The sequence below is a fragment of the Giraffa tippelskirchi genome, chromosome 9, assembly GCF_054371585.1.
Source record: "Giraffa tippelskirchi isolate mGirTip1 chromosome 9, T2T-mGirTip1v1.2.pri, whole genome shotgun sequence".
NCBI classification, from domain to species: Eukaryota; Metazoa; Chordata; class Mammalia; order Artiodactyla; family Giraffidae; genus Giraffa; species Giraffa tippelskirchi.
This window is the reverse complement of record NC_137283.1, coordinates 10,906,592-10,918,725: the sequence shown is the minus strand read 5'-3', so window position 1 is coordinate 10,918,725 and position 12,134 is coordinate 10,906,592. Positions and strand designations below refer to the sequence as shown.

The 12,134-nt window shown below is 42.4% G+C and overlaps 2 protein-coding genes across 8 annotated transcripts in view; both read right to left on the bottom strand.

Moving 5' to 3' along the window:
* ITGA9 (integrin subunit alpha 9) overlaps positions 1-12,134 on the bottom strand; it is a 435,888-nt gene that overhangs the window by 6,001 nt on the left and 417,753 nt on the right. Inside the window, exon 28 of one of the 4 annotated variants that reach the window (XR_014064603.1) lies at positions 1,452-1,722. The exons of 2 other annotated variants lie outside the window; for them this stretch is intronic. The gene's annotated coding sequence lies outside the window, so the exon portion shown is untranslated. Of the gene's footprint in view, positions 1-741; positions 1,723-12,134 lie in introns of those variants that run through there. One more of the 4 variants, XM_081527248.1, reaches the window with a different exon arrangement.
* CTDSPL (CTD small phosphatase like) overlaps positions 1-12,134 on the bottom strand; it is a 126,357-nt gene that overhangs the window by 90,062 nt on the left and 24,161 nt on the right. The window lies entirely within an intron of this gene.

Below are 12,134 nucleotides of genomic sequence, written 5' to 3'. Positions count from 1 at the left end.
GCTGGAAGTTCTAAAATTAAAGAAAATAATATATAAAAATTTCAAAAAAAATCATTGGATGAGCTTACAGAATGGAGAAAATTAAAGAGTCAATGAATCTGAAGACAGACTAACAGAAATGACCCAACCTGAAGAAGAAAAAAAAAAGACTGAACAAGAAAATGAACAGAACATCAAATCTGTAGGACAACATGAAAAAGTCTGCCACACATGTAACTGAAGTTTCAGAAGGAAAAATAAGAAAGAATAGAATAGGAAAATATTTGAAGAAATAATGGCTGAGAATTCTCCACATTTGTTATAAAACCTAAATTACAGATTCAGAAAGCTTCATGAACACCAAGCAGGATAAATGTAAAGAAAACAAAAGATAAAGAAAAAATCTTGACTGCAGCCAGAGAAAGATGCTACATTATATAAAGGTAACAATGATTCCAGGAACCACTGAATTTTTATCAGAAATCAAGGAAGCCAAAAGATGGTACAGCAGCATCTGGAGAAAAAACTTTCAACCTGGAATTCTATATCCAGTGAAAATATCTTTCAACACTAAGGTAAAATAACTGTATGGTATATCTGTCATATCTTTTAGTCAACACTTTCTATTTTACACTAAAACTTGGTTAGCCAAGCAGCAGTTTGCACACCAATTCAACGAAACCGTAAGACACATGTTTCTAAATTAACAGGAACTGGAGTATCAAGTGAACTGAGGGGAGGAAAAAACAAAACAAAACAACCTCAGTTTTTCCTTTAATATTGAATAGTGGGTAAGAAGTTATTTTTATGTAATCTGACCTAAGACTGGGAATCATTTACATTCCGCTAGGATTTCCTGGTCTAAACTGTCTCTTCTCTTCCCTCCTTTCCCACAATTATGCCACTAGGAAAATGAAGAAATAGTTATAGTTATTCCTCTATACATTATTCAAAGCCTAGAGAAAGAATGCAGAACTGGTCATTAAAAAACTCACCTGCTTAAGGTTCAAAGTGAAGGGTGGGCAAACTATCACACACAAGGAAAGAAAACAGCCAGGCAAAGGTATTCTGAAAGGGCACATTCAAGTTGAGAATTAACTGCAAATGCTGTGATTGAGTCAATATTTGCCTTAGAAATCTCAACCTGAATTAACACATTTGTTGGACGTGTTAGTCCAGAAACTGTTCCCCAGAGAGTACTGGAAGTGTGACCCTTGCCTGCACATCTGCTCTGGCTTTTACGAGTTCCCTCCATACTTTTTAAAGCTGCTAAGTGTTCATTTTTGTTCAAAGGATTACCAAATAACCTGTTGGTAACACAAAGATTCCCTTATGCTGGCCTTACTTAAACCTAGAAGCGGACTGTTTTTCAAACTGTTAAACTTCCCAAGCTGACTGCCAAACACAGTTATTAACTAGCCTCTGATATCTAAACAACAGCTGTGTTCTGTCCTGCTAAAGGGCAGCCTCACCCAGACAGTGCCTCTCCAAAGGTCAGATGTGTCCTGCAGCAGGAAGTCCACTCCACGGTTGGTGGCACATGCCGGCACGACGGAACAGTCTATGTTTGTCCCAATTCCCTTTCCTCCCTTTTGACTAATCTTCAACGGGTCGTAAATGTTCAGCTCGCCTTGCACAGGAAGCGGGGGCCTGAGACTTCATCCTGCCTGCTCACTGCTGCTCTTGTTCTGACACAGACTCTTTTCACTGCAGATCATCTTCGAGCTGCTGCTGAAAATGGTGCTGATGACAAAGGACGGGAAGATAAAGTACAAATATCCACTTCAGCCGCAAGTACATTTGTTACATATTTATGAAGTGTCAGGCCCTGTTCCAGAACTTTCTTACAATATCCTCCCCCTTCATCCTGTAAGGATCATCCCTCCTATTCTACAGGTAGGGAAGCTGAGCATTTAAATGGACTGCCCATGGTCATGTGGCTTTGGAGGGCCACCACAAGACCACCCAGTTCTTTTTGACATAGCCCAAGGGTCTTTCTACTCTGGCAACTTTCAAAAGTAGAGATACCCTTCAAAACTCCAACTGGATTAAAAAAAAAAAAAAAAGCTTGTCATATTGATGGGAGGTAGGTGGAAAGTTGATTTAAAAAATTTACCTGGAGGAGTAAATGCAGAGGAATAGTTAATGTTATTTTAATAATAATGATGAAGGACTTGCCTTTGCAGATATTAAAATACTTGTTATAAGGCTCATGTGTGAAATAGTATAGTATTTGTTTACCCACACAGTGCTTGGCTGACAGTAAGTGCTCAATAAATGTTATCATTATGATAATATGCTAAGTAGTTTTATACATATTATCTCACTTAGCTTTTTTTTTTTAGGGTAGGGACATTGCGAGGATTTTACAGATTAGGAAACTGAGACTTAAAGAGTTTAAATAACTTGCTATAGGTTATAAAGTAAGTAAATGGAGTATCTAGGATCCAAATAAGGTGGTCTGACTTCAGGGTTAAGGCTGCTATTGCAACACTAATATTAATATCAAAAGTCTGGGGGGGATTTAAATAAATGTTCATCAATAGGGGACTTGGAAAAACCAGGGTACATCAGTATAAAGAATATTTCTGAGAAAGAGGCAGAATTATAGGACATAAAAAGGTATCTACATAGAGAACAGATTTATGGACACTGGACAGGGGTGGGGGAGGAAGGAGAGGGTGAGATGTAAGGAGAGAGTAACATGGAAACTTACAATATCATATGTAAAATAGATAGCCAATGGGAATTTGCTGTATGGCTCAGGGAACTCAAACAGGGGTTCTGTGACAACCAACAGGGGTGGGATCGGGAAGCAGATGGGAGGGAGATGCAAGAGGGAGGGGACATATGTATACCTATGGCTGATTCATATTGGTATCTGGCAGAAAATAACAAAATTCTGTAAAGCAATTACCCTTCAATTAAAATAAATAAATAAAATTTTTTTAAAAGGTGTCTATAAGTTATGTCACAATAACAAACAAGTTGCATTGCATAAGATCTTGTTTTTACTGGATAACCATATATGTGCAATCATAGTTGTCTATGAACATACATGTATGTATACATACATGTATATATGTTGTACAAAGTTGTACATACATATGTATCATCCTTTTCCTAACATAGTTTTATATTGATTCAATCTATTACAAGCATGCATTACTTCTATAATAAACAATCAAGATTTTAAAAAATGGCTCACTACCTGGAAGGTAAAAGAAAGATGTTCTGTTCAAAGGAAAACACTTCCACAAACAGGTTAAACCACAACTAATTGAGAGTGCAAGGGGTCCTCCCAACTAGGACTCTGGAACAATGGTTTCCCTATAAAATGGCCTGCAGGCCCGGGGCAGAAGAGGACAGACTGGGTTTCGATGCAGACCAGTCAACACAGACAGCTGTGTCCTTGCTTATGGCTGGCCTGGTGCCCTGCACACCTGTGTGGAGGAGTCGAGAAAGCAATCACTTCTACAGGAGTGTAGCGTATAACAAGTGGACAGCTGCCTGATTATCACTAACATCACTATAGCCTCAGTGGTCCAACTCCAACGAGACTCAGGCAGAGAGCCCAGATATGGATTAGTCTGGACTGGGATAGGCCTCAGACTTACGATAAGCTACCTCTGGGCAGCAGTGATGATAGATGGAGAGGCGCCCCCTGGATGAGGGGTGTGGGTGGGGGGGACCCTGGTCCATTCTGTTTTCTCTGGGTAGATCACTGGGTCAGGCCATAAAGAACCCTTAGCACCACACTCCAACTCCAACCTGGATCCGGGGTGGGGATGGGATATCCAGGTGTACCCACTGCTCCCTGGGGCTGGCAGACAAACGCATGTTGAGTCACCCCAGCAGCTTCACATGGTCAAGAAGTAGAATTGTCACCTGATGCTGTATTTAGCTGGTTGGTGCATTTCAGATAGAATTTCCCTGAAGCTGGCTCAATAGTAAAGTGGCAAATCGTTTTCTAAATCCATCTATGAAGGGGATTTTCTCCTTCCTTCCTTCCTCTTTCCTCCCTTCCTGTTATAATGCATACACTCCTGCTCAGCCTCATAACCTCACTTGAAACTTGGTATGACTCTGGCAGGAGATGGTCCGGTCACCTGCCAATGGACAGGAAGGTTGTCCCGTGCTAAGAAACTTGGAGACAGAGAGCCTGGATCCGACAGAGACTGTCTGTGTGCTCCCATCAGCCACGCCACTGATGCCTGTGGTAACAAACACTTGGATGATGCAGGCTTGAAATTTCCCACTGATGGTCAAACTTTCGACTTTTTTCTCCTTTTCATTAATTTTCATTTTTCTCAGAGCAAACAAAAACACATGGTTTAAATCAAACTGCTCAAAAATGCTGAAACCAAAACAGAGTACCTTGAGGCAAACACTTTCAATGCTTTTAGCTTTTTTAAAAACTCAAGTAATATGTTAATAAGGCCATTTCTTGGTTTATCTAGTTACGCTTCACCTATTAACTTCCTGTTATAATTGCCTATGTCTTAGCTCTTTTATACCACCTGCCACAGCTCTTCCTTTACATTATTATGACAAGGAACTGAAAAGTCAAGGAGTTTATTTTTTTTTCCCCTTGTAAAATTTTTTTCCCTTGGAGTTAACACTTCTCTCTTTGTTTCATTTGCTTAATTTTCTATGCGTTTATATTCAGGCTTTTCCAGACACTGTAAGTGAACCATCAATATATATACAAATATTATTTTCCACACAGTCAAGTACATCAGATAATCTGTGAATTTCAAAGTAGCTGGGCCTATTTCATATATATTCGGCCCCCCGGGTTGTTTTCCTGTGTTGGTTCCCTGCCTTCTGGGTTCTAGTTCTCTTTCCTTTTCGTTTTCTCATTTTGCTGAAGTATTCTGGCTGTTTCCTAAAAAAGGATCCACAGGAAGCAAAATTTCAAGTCCTTGCAGATTTAGAAATGTCTTTGTTGTATCCTCATACTTCATTGAAAATTCGGCTGAGCATAACATTCTAGATGCAAAATAATTTTCCCTCAGTATTTTGGTGCCTTTGTTCTTTTGTCTTGTAGCGTAGCTTTCAGTGCTAATGTTAAGAGCTCTGACGGCATTCTGATTTGCCTTCTTTTGTTTGTGATTCATCTGCCTCTCAAAGCTGTTACAATTCGTTGTTTCTGGAGTTGTGAATGCTGATGACAGTGTGTCCAGAGAAGGGTAATTTTTCTCATTCACTGTGCTGGGCTCTGGATTGAAAGTTCCTCGACCTTCAGTTCTGAAATTTTTCTTGTATTACTTCTTTGATAATTTCCTTCTCTCACCTTGGAACTCCTATTCAGATATTCAAACTCCTAGATGCATCACCAAAATTTTTAATTTACTATTTCTCCCCTATTTTCTCTCACTGCATCTTTTCACTTTGCCTTTTGGAAGCAACCTGATTTTGTTTTCTAACCTTTCTATTATATTTAAAAAGCATTTAAGCTAGTTATATTTTTCATTTTTCAAGGTCTCCTTATTATCAAATATGCTAGCTCGCTTTTAAAAAACTTTATTATGAAAAATATCAAACAGTTTGGTATTCAAAATAAGGCCTTACACGTACATGCTCAGTGACTTTCCAGCCATCATCCTTCCTCTACAGCACAGTGTAGTCCATGGCCTGCACTAAGCTGGTATTCGGTGAATAAATGAAAATTAGAGCTGGCTAAGGCCTCCAAGCTACTGTCAGCCACCTGGCCATCAAGCTAGCACTCTGACCTCCCACAATGCTTGGACAGGCAGCAATAAAAACGAATATATTCATCTAAAATTTTGCTCTTATTTGTAAATATTAAAAATTATTTATTTTAAAAGACTTAAGGTAAAGTTACAGACTGCCATCCAACAAGGCTTTTCTGGGCCTCACTTATTCCCAGGAACTTACTGTACAGCAGCTTCTTACTAAGGCAAACAGCAGGCTCCCCAGTGAGCCCTATTGAGGCAAGATTTCAGCCTGGCCTGGCTAACGGCAGTCCCCATAGCTCTCTCCCAATCCATGACTCTAAAGACCCTGGTTTGAGCATTATCTCTGAAAAGTGTGGGCAACCAATGAACTATTCTGGGTCCTCAGAGGAGATGAGGATGATCCTTGTCTAAAGACGGTTCCAGAAACAAACTGACTTTCTGGTCTCTAGAGGTTCTGAGCCTTATGTCATGACAAACATCAAGCAGTCTATTTTAAAGTCAGTCTTCTTTTAATGAAATACTGCACAACTCAAAGAGGGCAGTCTAAAAAGTATTTTAGTGGTTAGCACATGAGATCACTTGAAAAGGACTCATAAGACTAGCATTTCTCACCCTGAAACAGAAATAAGCCACTGGCATCCGCTTTCTAACACCCTCCTAGGCACTCCTGTACTTAGAATCTGAAAGATGGAACCACTACGTCTGAAGCACCAAGGAAGGTTAGAATGGCAATCGGATACAGGAAGGGGATACTTGGCAACACTATAAGTTGAATTTTTACATAAAAATTTGATCAACATATGATTTCAGAGATTGATTCAGCTTTGTGTCACTTTAGAGATTGATGCAGTCATACTTTTAGCTTAAAACATTACCAAGGAGTGAGAAAACACCTGCAATATGGCTAATACAAGACAAAATTTCATACCCCCGAATGGCAGTAGGTTGATAGTTAACATCGGGAGAAGTTTTTCAAGCCAACATGTGCCAAAATGGCACAGAGCATGTATGCATGCCCCAGACCCAAACTTTCTGGAGCCTGCAGCTGTTGCCATGTCCTTCGTCTACCACACCTTTCATTCCTGTGCTTAACACATCTTTTCAAAGCACCCTCTCCCCCACCTCTGGCTCTGCTCATGTGCGTGGTTGCAGCCTGTTATATAACTGCCACCTTACCAAAGCACCCAAATGCTGAACTGCTGTCAAGCTGTTAAATTATGCAAGGCTTGACCTTATTGCTAGGAAATACCTAGCATATTTTAATTGTCTTCGAGGGCCAGGGCAGCATTTTGAAGAGCAATTACTACATTATTAGTCATTCCTCTAATCTATGCTCATGCAACAAGGGGCAACTGATAACTTTTGGACTGATAACGGTGGAGAGCAGCAAGTCTCATTATCTCATCACAGTTTTCATGAGACAATTATAATAACTGCAGTCCCTTACTGAACACTTACTATGTGCCAAATGCTGTTTCAAGAGCTTTTCATGCATTAATTTTTTACCTTCATCACCTATCCTGTGGGGTAGGAATTCTTTTTATTTTTTTGTAATATAATTATAATTAACTTTATAATAATTTATACTCTCTATAGATGAGGAAACAGAAGCAAAGGGATGTCAAAGGTCACGTAGCTAGAAATGGTAGATACAAGGCACAGGCCCAGGCAGGTGGCATGCCCAGAGCCTGGCCCTCATCACCACGAAGATGGCTCCTTCTCCTGCCAGCCTGGCCCGGCTGCATGTGCCGGGGCTTGGAGAGCCCGGGTACACGCTTGGGTTTGGTTTACATGGATGCCTTGTGACATAGACAGCTGGCAGGACCCAGAGCCCGGGCATCCACGCTACAGAAGGTGCTCAGAAACACCCTGGCAAGGGGCATGCTTCCAAAAGAATTCCACTACACTTAACATTTTGCCAAGGTATGCCTCCAAGGACTTTGAAAAATAACTTGGCTCCTGAGGCCAAATGGCCGTGCACATCAGGAAGACAGGAGCTTGGGCCCAGGCCAGTTTGGGCCTGAGAAGGTGAACAGGCCCCAGCACCAGACTGCTGCTGTCACATTCTGGATGGGGTGGGTGGCTGGTTACCCAAGCCTGCTTCTGAGATGGGAAGCTTAGGGAAATATCAGAGAACTTAACAAAGAAAGCAAAACCAAAGACAAGAGCTCTGTTTCTCAAAGGGTAAGCTGAGGGCTCTCTACATCAGGATCAGCCAGAGAGTTTTGTTTATTTGGTTTTAATGCAGATACTCACATCCTATCCTGTACCTACTGAATCAGAGTTTCTCCCTATCAGGCTTAGCAGTCTGGATTTTTAGCAATCTGATATATTCTCATCACTGATAACCACTGCTTTGTGTCTCTGGGGCCTCATGTCCAGGCATCAGAGAAACGATTTAGAAAGCAATATTTAATTCAATGCAGAGAGTTCAGGTCTGAGAATCAGGGTTCCAGTCTCAGCTCCACGAAAAACTTGCTGGTTGACTTTGAGAGGGTTGTCTCTTGGCCTCCCTTGAATAGTAAGATCAGGGGCCAAGGTTCCTCCCAGCTCTAAATCCTGTGCTTCCTTCTAAGTATATCTGAGTGTACTTTTCATACTTGAGTGTGAACTGACACAGAACTGATGAGGCCCTAGGAGGAGTGGTCAGTCAAGTACCTGGAAGGCAAAGATCAGTCATTATGGGCTGGAGTAGGGCACTGGGCCTTGACAACTGGGAGAATCTGAGGGTGGCCATCCTGAAAGGGTGGGTATCATGAAGGCTCGGATGTTGAGGAGGTTGGGGAAGTGAGTTGGGAGGGAAACAAAGGATGTCTAAGTAAAGGGAAGGGTTTGGAAGTGAGTCTGGGAGGTAAGATGGTTCCAGGTTACAGACGCCCTGGAAAGCCAGACAGGGGCGTGGTATATGATGAAAAGGGAAGTGGGAATGGGGTGTTTGGGGAAGCTGGCTGTGGAGGCAGGATGGGAGGGCTGGGAGTCAGCCTGGGAGCTTTGCTAGGAAGAGAAATCTGTGACCCCGAGGACAAGCTTGTTCTAGAGCCTGTGAGGCCTTGACCTGGATCTGCGGCAGCAGGAACAGGATGGGAGAACATGTCAACGGGAAAAGCTCCCAGGACCCAGGGATTGTGAGTGGCTCTTATGATTCTTTTTGTTTACTCGTTTTTACTTTTCGTTTATCTGTAGTTTCTGTTCTCTCAGCAGTGAGCCGATATTGTTTTGTGATTAAGAAAAGGAAACATATAGTTCAGCATTTCCTTTGGGAAACCAGCAAACAAATTGCCACCCCTTTGCAGCTCAGCCTTTCCTCTTTCTAGCCTGCTTCTCTTTTGATCCTGTTCTCATTAGAACCCTAATTCTCATATTTTTACCCACTTACCTGTACCCCATGATCTTGTCCCTTCACTAAGAAATGTCTGCAGAGCATTCCTTCTCCTTTTCTGGAGCATTCCTTCTGCCAGTTTTGGACTGCAAAGCCCCACGGTCACGAAGGGAGGCTTCTTTTGGGGTTCAGGCTCCTGGTCTTAGGAGAGCAGGTCAATCAGCTCCCTGCAATCCCACAGCTGCTCCAGACCAGGACTCTACCAGCTCCCTCCCTCAAACCTGCTCTGAGGAGTCTTTCTGTCCATGAACCCAATCTCTTAGCACCTGTCTCAAAATCTTCTCCGAAAGAATTCCTGTCATCCTCCTGGGAAATGCTCCCATCCATGAGCAAGACCACTGGACCTCCCAGCTTCACAACTCTCGGACCTTCAAACTTCTGTGACCATTCCTGTCCTGCCACGGCCACTGAGCAGACGTTCCATAAGATGTCAAGCTCTGAAAACCCACCCTGACCCTGAGCACCTGTCTTCTGCCTTCTTGGATGTCCACATTCCAAACAAATCCCCAGCCCTTGGTACTCTTCCTATTTCACTTTCCTCCCAGGCATCCTGGATTAAGGTCAATCAGCATCCTGAATTTTCTCATCCTCTGAAGTGCTACGATGCCTCTCGAGCCACCCCCTAGCCTGGTACCAAGTGTGCTTTCCTCCTAGAGAAGAACTGCCCAGCCACACCGCTGGGTTCCCTTAAACCAAAGTTTTATTAAGGCCCCCAGGTGGGCTCAACTGCCCACACCTCAGTGACTCTCTCTTCTACTGTCAATCCTATTGGAGACCCTCACCGCTGTCCTCAAGACCCCGGCTCCACTCAAATAGTTTCACGTCTGATTTCACTAAGAAATTGGCAGCTGTGAGTTAATTATGAACATTATTTTCCCTTTCTTTTGGCTCGGAACTCTTCCATATCTTCTCCTGTCTTTCCCTCCTTTCTGGAAGGAATGTCGTACTGCCCCTTGAGGGCTGACTTCTGTGTCTGAGTCCAGGCCCTTCTGTCTCTCAATTGACTATCGCCTCTTTATTGTAGCTTCAAGCTCTCTTTCTTCTCTGGCTGTTCTCCATCCATCAAGAAAAATGCTTTGACATTCCCCTCCCCTACCACCTTCTCATCTTCTTGTTACAGCCAAGCTCTTTAGAAAGTTTTGCTATTTTTGTAGAAATGATGCATGTTCATACAAACATTTTAAACAACACAGAAGAGCAAAAAAGAAAATAACTGTTATCCAACATCCTACCACCCACAGATATCACTGTTAGAAACCTGGTGACCATGCTTCCAAATTATTTTCTACATATGCGTTCACACAGAGAAGTATGTATTCAAAAAAGAATTATATATTTAACACAAAAGAGGTTATGTTGTACACACTCTTCTGTGACTGCTTTTTGTAACTAACAATATCTCCCTAGCACATTCCCATGTCTACGTCCTATGTTTTGTAACTACAAAAGGTACTCTAGGGCGGTCCAGTGGTTAAGACTCTCTGCTTCCAATGCCGGGGATATGGGTTCAATCCCTGGTTGAGGAACTAAGATTCCACATGCTGTGTGGTGCCATCAAATTTTTTTACAAAAATCTAAAATAAGATAAAATAAATGTACTCTAGCAAATGTCAAGTTCAGCCACTGCTCCTTACCTTGGACAAGGGGTATCTACTCATGGCGGCCCCTCCTGACCTTGAATGTGCACTTTGCTGGAGCAGCCGTGAAGATATACCCCACATCCAAGGTAAGAGAAACCCAAGTAAGACGGTAGGTGTTGCGAGAGGGCATCAGAGGGCAGACACACTGAAACTATAATCACAGAAAAGTAGCCAATCTGATCACACGGACCAGAGCCTTGTCTATCTCAAGGAAACTAAGCCATGCCGTGTGGGGCCACCCAAGACGGACGGGTCATGGTGGAGAGGTCTGACAAAACTGGAGAAGGGAATGGCAAACCACTTCAGTGTTCCTGCCTTGAGAACCCCATGAACAGTATGAAAAGGCAAAAAGATAGGACACTGAAAGATGAACTCCCCAGGTCAGTAGGGGCCCAATATGCTACTGGAGATCAGTGGAGAAATAACTCCAGAAAGAATGATAGGATGGAGCCAAAGCAAAAACAATACCCAGCTGTGGGTATGTCTGGTGATGGAAGCAAAGTCCGATGCTGTAAAGAGCGATATTGCATAGGAACCTGGAATGTTAGGTCCATGAATCAAGGCAAACTGGAAGTGGTCAAACAGGAGATGGCAAGAGTGAACGTCGACTTTCTAGAAATCAGCGAACTCAAATGGACTGGAATGGGTGAATTTAACTCAGATGACCATTATATCTACTACTGTGGGCAGGAATTCCTTAGAAGAAATGGAGTAGCCATCATGGTCAACAAAAGAGTCCGAAATGCAATACTTGGATGCAATCTCAAAAACGACAGAATGATCTCTGTTCGTTTCCAAGGCAAACCATTCAATATCACGGTAATCCAAGTCTATGCCCTGACCAGTAACGCTGAAGAAGCTGAACTTGAATGGTTCTATGAAGACCTACAAGACCTTTCAGAACTAACACCCAAAAAAAGATGTCCTTTTCATTACAGGGGACTGGAATGCAAAAGTAGGAAGTCAGGAGACAGCTGACATAACAGGCAAATTTGGCCTTGGAGTACAGAATGAAGCAGGGCAAAGGCTAAGAGTTTTGCCAAGAGAACTCACTGGTCATAACAAACACCCTCTTCCAACAACACAAGAGAAGACTCTACACATGGACATCACCAGATGGTCAACACCAAAATCAGATTGATTATATTCTTTGCAGCCAAAGATGGAGAAGCTCTATACAGTCAGCAAAAACAAGACTGGGAGCAGACTGTGGCTCAGATCATGAACTCCTTATTGCCAAATTCAGACTTAAATTGAAGAAAATAGGGAAAACCACTAGACCATTCAGGTATGACCTAAATCAAATCCCTTATGATTATACAGTGGAAGTGACAAATAGATTTAATGGACTAGATCTGATAGAGTGCCTGATGAACTATGGACAGAGGTTCATGACATTGTACAGGAGACAGGGATCAAGACCATCCCCTTGGA